General features: G+C 43.8%; 1 protein-coding gene across 1 annotated transcript in view; it reads left to right on the top strand.

The window, feature by feature from the left end:
- The first annotated feature begins 4,412 nt into the window (after positions 1–4,412).
- LOC308398611 (aggrecan core protein-like) overlaps positions 4,413–8,714 on the top strand; it is a 29,303-nt gene continuing 25,001 nt past the window's right edge. Inside the window, exon 1 of the mRNA XM_080885359.1 lies at positions 4,413–4,547. The gene's annotated coding sequence lies outside the window, so the exon portion shown is untranslated. The remainder of the gene's footprint in view (positions 4,548–8,714) is intronic.

Here is an 8,714-nt window from a genome sequence, read left to right as displayed (position 1 = left end):
TGGGATCTGCTGGAGCCACTCGCCTAGCTTGGGAGTCACCGCACCAAGTGCTCCGATTACCACTGGGACCACCGTTACCTTCACCCTCCACATCCTCTCCAGCTCTTCTCTGAGCCCTTGGTACTCCTCCAGCTTCTCGTGTTCCTTCTTCCTGATGTTGCTGTCATTGGGATCGATCACTACGGCCGTCTTCTTCTGTTTGTCTACCACCACTATGTCCAGTTGGTTAGCCACCACCATTTTGTCCGTCTGTATCTGGAAGTCCCACAGGATCTTAGCTCGGTCATCCTCCACCACCCTTGGAGGCGTCTCCCATGTTGACCTCGTGACTTTGCGGCCATACCTGGCACAGATGTTTCTGTACACTATGCTGGCCACTTGGTTATGGCGTTCCATGTATGCCCTGCCTGCTGGCATCTTGCACCCTGTTGTTATGTGCTGGATTGTCTCTGGGGCATCTTTACACAGCCTGCACCTGGGGTCTTGTCTGGTGTGATAGACCCCAGCCTCTATGGATCTTGTACTCAGAGCTTGTTCTTGTGCTGCCATGATTAGTGCCTCTGTGCTGTCTTTCAGTCCAGCTTTGTCCAGCCACTGGTAGGATTTCTGGATATCAGCCACCTCCTCTATCTGCCGGTGGTACATACCGTGCAGGGGCCTGTCCTTCTATGATGGTTCCTCGTCTCCCTCCTCTTTCTTGGGTTTCTGCTGCCTGAGGTATTCACTGAGCACTCGGTCAGTTGGGGCCATCTTCCCTTGAAACCTGGATCCCCCGTAGCCGGTTACCAAGATTACGTGAAGTACCCTCAGAAGGTCTGCTAGATGATGTTAATGCAGCACTACGGGCAATATATATATATATGTGTGTGTGTATTTTTATTTTTTGCACTGCATTTAAAAAACCCCCACATGAGTTCAATCATCATCAAATGTGCCTGACCCAGATTTGGTAGCGTCCCTCTAAGAAGATGATCAAGAAGATGCCTAATGCTACTTTGGGCTGCCTGTTTTGGACTCCTCCCGGGATCAAACTGGGGATCCATTGATCACACAAATGTGAAATAAAACGTTTCCTTTTATTTTGATGTGGTGTGCACATAGTTTTCTTTTAGTAAATGTTCTCCCACTGACTAAACACTTTGTGTTCCTGTGGACTACAGAGTCCTTGGCCAAAGTCACTTCATGCCGGTGTTTGTTTTTCCTTTTAAGCTTGATGCTGTAAACTCTGCAACACCTCAGTTCCTAAAAAAATCCAAAAATAAACACAAAACATCAAATTTAACTTGTTCTGTTTGACCGGATTAAATTTTAGACTCCAACAAGAGATTTGTTGTAGTTCCACTCTTCCACATAGCAAGCAAAAATAAACAGGCTCTGCTTCCAGGAGAAGTTCTCCAGGGGGGGTTTCTAACAAAAGCACTGGAGGGCAGACTTCCTGACTACAGCTTCTCAGGTCTCAAAAGATCAAATGGAAGTAGCTCGAAACTCATCAAACATATATAACAGCTGTGTCTGTGTTAAAGTAAAACATTCATTTAGGACAGGTGAAGCTTTATCAGCTTTTTCTTTGCTCTTTGTTTGAAATGCAATATCAGCTCACATAGTGAATAAAACAAATACAACTAAAAAAATGAACAAACGCTAAACAAAGCTTCATAAAGGCTTCCCTGCTGAAACACTGATGGCTATTTCCTTTAACACAGGAAAACAAGGAGGAGTTGCAAACTAAAGCCGCTCTACTGAAACTGTGATTTAAAAAAAATTAATGTGAAATTTATTCTCCAGTTTGTCAAATTCAAAAGGTTTGAGGCTCCTGGTTCTGGACTGAACCAGTACCAAAGACATGGTCAGTTGTAGCTAGAACCAGCACAGACAAAGAGTGACTCACACTAGGTGATCTGTACCGTGGTCAATGCTGATCGCCACCAGAGCAGCGCCCTCTCCCAGATCAGCTGATCTGAGTGCACAAGAGCGTTTGACCTGCAGAGTCCAGTTCGTAGAGTACAGTGACCATTTGATAAGGTGGGCCCGGCACGTTCAGTTGGACTCAGGCATGGTCTCTGTGCACTGTGCCATCTGCACCTGCCGACTGATCTCCAGTGCGTCACCAACAGCAGCTGCTCCATACAAATGTGTTTTTAATCACCACATGAGAGACTATAGTGTCTCACCGTTTCTCTGTTAGGGCACACATGCATAAATTGAGGCCCAATCCACATGCACAGGTATTTTTGTAAGCATTGCTTTTTCTTTGCATGTTGGCCTTTCTTCTCTTTGGGAAATATTACGGTGTGATGTTCTGCCTGAGAAAGAGTCGGTATAACTCAGCTGGTAGAGTGTGAAGGTTTGGATTGTTTCCACAGGGGATCTGCTCACTCACAGATCACCACCTCCTACAAAGCTGTTACATGTTAGGTAGCCTGGTACTTATACAGTGCTTTCTGCTCAATTTGAGCACTCAAGGCTCTATTTGAGTGCTCAGTTTTATTTCAGTCTCAGCAAAGTGGCGTACATACACAGAGAGGTGAAGACAAAGCAAACTGGTTTATTCTGTGTCATGCAACTCTCAGACAACAGCACTGTCTAAGGTGGCCTTTGCAGTGAAAGGAGCTTATGAATAAAGTTAAATGTCTCCTGATCCCCAAGGATTGAACCGAAACTCTGTCATCGATCCATGATGTGTGTGTGTGTGTGTGTGTGTGTGTGTGTGTGTGTGTGTGTGTGTGTGTGTGTGTGTGTGTGTGTGTGTGTGTGTGTGTGTGTGTGTGTGTGCTCAGAGACGACAGAATTACAATTATAATGTGCCTGTAACAGCCACAGGTGCATGAATAACTCACAGTTTACCGTTATTCTTATGTCACTGCATTACAAAGCTGCTTCTTCAGGTTCATGACAGTTTTCCAGCGTAGGGCTTGAGTCTTACAGTTTGGTCATCTTACCTCACTCTGGGTCCAGCATAAACAGCCCAACTTGTAGACACACCTCGTTCCAAAGACTGTGGATAAATAGCCTAAAAATGGAAAACTCTAAACATGGAAAACAGGGACAAGTGCTGAAACTCCGGGCATACAGGCGCAGCCGGGGCCTCCTCCCCCTCCTCTTTGAAGCAAAATCCAGGCAGTCTGGTTACAGTACACCATTCAGATTCAAATCCAGTCAGGCCAGTGCTCCCACTCTGCATCCATCAGCCTCCCATCACAGCATTCATACACCTGAGCAGCAAACTGTTAAAATCATAATTTGTGTTGCTGGAGGAAAAGAGTATTACCATCATTACTCAAACTCAAGCTAGATCCCAATCATGAGTGTCAATGGCACCAACCCATTAGCCATGTGAACGCTCTGTAATTTCTGCCCTACGAGCAGTGAAAGAGCAGCTTTGTTCCTAGTGTAGAGGTCCTTTATACTTTTTCAGGAGTGAAATCAAACACAGAGAAGGTGGGGGTGAGGCCTGATGGCAGGGTCCATTAATGAGTCCAGGTTTGACGTCAGGACAGCAGAAAACCATAAGGAATCTGTAGGGTGCCATTATTCACTTTATCTGATTAAAGGTTTAGTTTTTTATCATAAATCCTGCTGTGTGAAATATTTGGCTCAGAAATACCCTCGCATTTACTGTCACTTCATCTCTGAGACACTGCGTCTGCCGAACACGTCTGATTGTGAACATCAGCTGAAGAATAGCACCAAGTCATTTTCACCATGTCTGTGGGATGCTGCACATCCTTCCAGCTCCACCCGTTTCCCCTCTACACTCCCATCAAACGAATCACGAACCAACCCCCTAAAAACCCTGCACCGTTCTTTCAAAATAAAAGCATGGCATGATTCTGTTTTACTTTCTTTATAACTATGGCACTTTTTTGGACACAAGTTAAATTCCAGAACATACAATAACGTTAAGTAACTAAAATAAGCTCGCTGACCCCCTGATTGAAATGTTACAAATCATACTTGAATAGTAATGCCAATATTATTATTTTAAGACAACAACACAGCTTTTTTTTTGCCATTTTAAGGGCTCATAGTAATTACATCATCACTTGTCCAAAACCATGTGGGACAGCTTATAGGTTTCCATGTATCATCACATGAACTTCTTATGTTTCTATTATATTCATAATGAAAACAAATCCATGCAGTGAAATGTGTGATTATGACTAAACCTGGAGTGCAGAGATAAATCCCACTACGAGAGTTTTTATCAGTTCTTCTAAAATCATTTTACTGTGGCTGAAAAACTTCATCAGCAGCAATCCTGCCTCTGAGAAGCAATTGAAGTCACCATCTGCTCCATGTGCTCTTACTTTGAAAGCAGGTATCAGACCTGTCCAGACCTCATTCTGAGCAGCTTGATGGTGGCGTGCCCCCCCTGAGGTTTGACAGCCAGACCTGGTTTCAGGCTCCTTCCTCTGCACACAGCTGAGCATCCTGAGCTCTCTGCTCCTGCTGTTCGCCGGGACTTTTAAACTCTCAGCTTGGAGCTCAAGAAGCACACCGTGAAGAAGGATTTAACAGCCACAGGTGTGCCAGTCTTTCTACAACAGGTGAGTAATTTGCTTTTTTGCAAGGCTTTTTCGGGCATATTTTCTGAGGAAGGATGGATGCTCTTACTCATGCATATATGTTATTTGGGCGCTTTTCCTTAAATCTTATTTTCACAACAAATTCTGTGTTTTTACATCATAAACTATACCTGTGAAAACCCCAGATAAGTTCAAGTCTATTTAACCTTCTGGTGCTGATCTGCATACTTGTATTTAGTGTTGTCTTCATTATATATCTGTATGTAAGAATTACAGAAAATATCACTAAAGGAAGATACAGTATCTCACAGTAAACATTTAACTGCCCTGAGATAAATTACATATAAATAGCTCAGAATGTTACAAGTATTAGCCCAGAATTACAGAAATAAAGAAATCGTTTGATGTATTGTTTGCTTGAAATATCAGCAATATGGTAAAAATGGCCTGTATTTGTATTTGTATTTGTATTTGTGTAGCGCTTTACTTCGTCCCTAAAGACCCCAACGCGCTTTACACTACATTCAGTCATCCACACACACAAAAAGTCATGACCATAAATAAGAATAACAGTTTTTTTTGTCACCCCAGATGTTATGCCAAGTATAATCAAATCAAAAGTATAACAGATCGCTATGTCCACAGTGTAAGACAGGCAGGGGTTATTCCAGGACTTTTGCTTGTGGCATGGAGGAGGCTGTGAAAAAATCCCAGGTTTCAGGAAGTATAGTTCTCCTACCTGAAAATGGATCAATGTGAGGATTGTAATTGTGGAAAAACCTAAACATGAAGATGTTGCTGTCACAATGTAGCGACACTTCAACAAATCTGGTTACAAAGCAGCAACCATCGTTCCCATCCCAAAACAGTCAAATGTCACATGTCTGAACGATTTCAGACCTGTGGCACTCACCCCCATTCCCGCCAAATGCCTGGAGAGACTGGTCATTAAACACATCAGAGCTGCTTTTCCACCATCCCTGGACTCGCACCAGTTTGCATACAGGGAGAACCGGTCAACCGAGGATGCGATCGCCACAGTGCTGCACACATTACTGAAGCACTTGGAACACAGGAACACCTATGCACGGCTCCTCTTTGTAGACTACAGCTCGGCTTTTAATACCATCCGGCCATACAAACTCCGTCCCAAACTCCACCAACTGGGACTTAACTCCTCTCTGTGCAACTGGATTGTGGACTTCCTCACTAACCGTAGACAGAGTGTCAGAGTGGGTAAGAACACCTCTTCCACCCTTGTGGTCAACACCGGTGCCCCTCAGGGGTGTGTTCTGAGCCCTCTGCTATACACTCTCTTCACCCATGACTGTATTTCCTCCTGCGCGTCCAATCTCATTGTTAAGTTTGCAGATGACACTACAGTGCTCGGACTTATATCCAACAATGATGAGACAAACTATAGGACAGAGGTGCAACAACTAGAGTCATGGTGCCACGACAATAACTTGGTCTTAAACACCAAAAAGACCAAGGAGATCATTGTAGATTTCCGGAAGAGGGGTCATAACAACCATCTGCCTCTCTTCATTGGCAGTGAGGCGGTGGAGAGGGTGAGCAGTTTTAAATTCTTGGGGGTAACTGTGACCGAGGACCTGTCCTGGGGCAACCATATCACCTCAGTTGTACGGAAGGCCCAACAGCGCCTCTACTACCTGAGGAGACTGCGGAGCGCACACATTCCCAGATCTCTGATGTTGAACTTCTACAACTGTGCCATCAGCAGCGTTCTGACGTATGGATTTCTAGTGTGGTTCCCCAGCTGCACCAAGGCCGATCAGCAAGCACTCCAGCGGGTGGTGAAAGAAGCTGGCAGAATTATTGGAACAAGTCTGCCAGAGATCAGTAATATCTTCCCCACTCGCTGTCTGAGGAGGGTGCACAGTATCCTGCGGGACCAACATCACCCTGCGCGCCACCTTTTCCATCTGCTGCCCTCAGGGAGAAGGTACAGGTCTATACAGGCCAGAACATCCAGACTGGCCAACAGCCTGTATCCACAGGCTGTGAGGCTCCTGAACTCTCTGCCCCCCTCTCACGGACAATAACCATATCCAACTTCTTAATAGCAATGAACTGGTCTGCATTGGTGCATCATATCTTTATTCTCTTCCCCCTCCTGCCCCCCCTCTTTCTTTCTTAAATAGATAACTATCATATCTGATATCATATCTCACAGTACAATAATATTGAATGGGTTGCATTGTTGTATTTTGTCATGTTTCTCAGGTCTTTGTCTGAATTTCTACGAACATTATTGCTAAGGATTGTCTTATTGCATTGGAGTCACACTGGGTTAAATATGTACACTTGGGTTTTAAGGGGTATTTATTATTTTCTTCTTTTTTTTGGGTTGTATGGAAGCCCCAAACGCAATTTCATTGTTCTTGACAATGACAATAAATAAATAAATACTAAATACTAACTATAACCGTGCTTACAACAAGTGATGACATCACTAACACTGGGTTGGTTGAGGCTCTCGTCTTTTTTATGTGCTGCCGTTTGTTGGTGATGCGTTTCCTTCAGTATGATTCAGCTGTCATTCATGGCCTCTGCAGCCTTTTATTACTCCTGTTCATGGATGTACATCTTTAAGCGCTCTTTCTTAAAGCTCATTTTTTGATGCTTCGCCTCAGACCAGAAGAACTGTGGCATTAAGTAGCACCAGTTCACTGACTCTTCGGCTCTTACTGGTGTTTCTGTTTTTCACAGTGCAAACATGTTCATCCCTTTTTTCATGCGTGCCCAGTAATAAGTGTGAGAACAGCCTCTCTGGTCAGCTGGTCTGTTTTTAACTCTCAGAATTTAGTGTGTTTGCTTTTAGGCAAATGAAAGAGCATTTAGACCAAAAATATTATCAAACTTATCAATTCTTCCTTTTTTATTGTTTACTGTAATTCAGCATCTGTCTGAAGCTGCAGCCTTTACAATTAGCATTTAGCATTAAGGTCAAAGAAAAGTAACCAGGAAAAGGATTTTAAACTGTCCTTGTTGACTTTGTAAAGCAGAGTGGTGGGTGGTGGGCCAAACCATCTTGTATGCATCTATACCTGGAAGCAGAACTCCGAGTCCATATTTGAACATTACTTAACGTCAGCTAGTTCACTGAAGAGCACAGTATTGGGGCTCAGCCATCCTATCTCACACCTTAATTTCCTCCCATGGTTGAACAACACAGTCATTACCTGTAACAAACATGACATTTTTACACCTGGTGCATCACATGAACGTTTTGCCTCATGTAAAGAAATATAAATTCAGTAGTTGTCCAGGATCAAAGGCCTGACTGGCCTCCCTCCATCACGTCGCACTCCGGTCTCCGGCCTGAATGTGAGCAGTGTTAGGACGCGATGGAAAGGGCGGACTCTGGAATCTACGCAGTGCTGTTTACACAGACCTGGTGTCGTCAGAGCTGCCATAACACAGGCTTCACGGGGAACAGATCTGGTCTTATGGGCCCAGTCTCTGTGGGAGTAGACTTTATCACAGCGGCTGAATGAATGCAGTGTGGAGCTGGCCACCAGCACCACTCACACAAACTCAGTGCTAATGAGCTGTCACTTAGCCCAGACATCGACCCTCCAGCTTTAGGGGTTCAAAGAAAGAAAGAAAAAAAGCATTATGTGAAATTCTGTGCTAAATCTGGACATCCAATCAGATCGTGCAGTTACTGCCCATTTGTTCACCAACTTCCTCCAAAAAGCCAAATGCAAAAGTTTACCAGTAGAAAACATGAAGCACGAAGTAAATAATTAAAGTAGAAAATATCAAATGTCTATTTGTATGTGAGCCAGTTTAAGCTTTAAGGACAGGCTGAGCCTTTCACCGATCGTTTATACAAGAGCCATTTATTTATTTATTTGGCTCATGAGCAAGTTTGCTAATAATGTTGGCTGAACTAAGAGAAGCAGAAAAAATGATAGTGCTGTTTTAACGGCAGCCTCTTCCCGCTGCAAATGCAGCGATTCATTTACTCAGAACAGCAGCAGCCTCTGTTCAGAAAACAACAATCATTTTATTTAAATAAAAACCCCACAATGGTGGGGAGGGAAACAGAGAGAAACTGGCTTCTTTTTTCCACTGTAACCACGTTTCCAGGACGTTCCAGTGTGTATACTCATCTCACACACTCGGCCAAACAAATACAAATTTAAAGAAAAAAGTATA

This window comes from Rhamphochromis sp. 'chilingali' (genome assembly GCF_963969265.1).
Source record: "Rhamphochromis sp. 'chilingali' genome assembly, chromosome: 6".
Classification (NCBI taxonomy): domain Eukaryota; kingdom Metazoa; phylum Chordata; class Actinopteri; order Cichliformes; family Cichlidae; genus Rhamphochromis; species Rhamphochromis sp. 'chilingali'.
The sequence above is the reverse complement of the archived record's forward strand: the minus strand, read 5'-3'. Positions and strand labels throughout refer to the sequence as shown.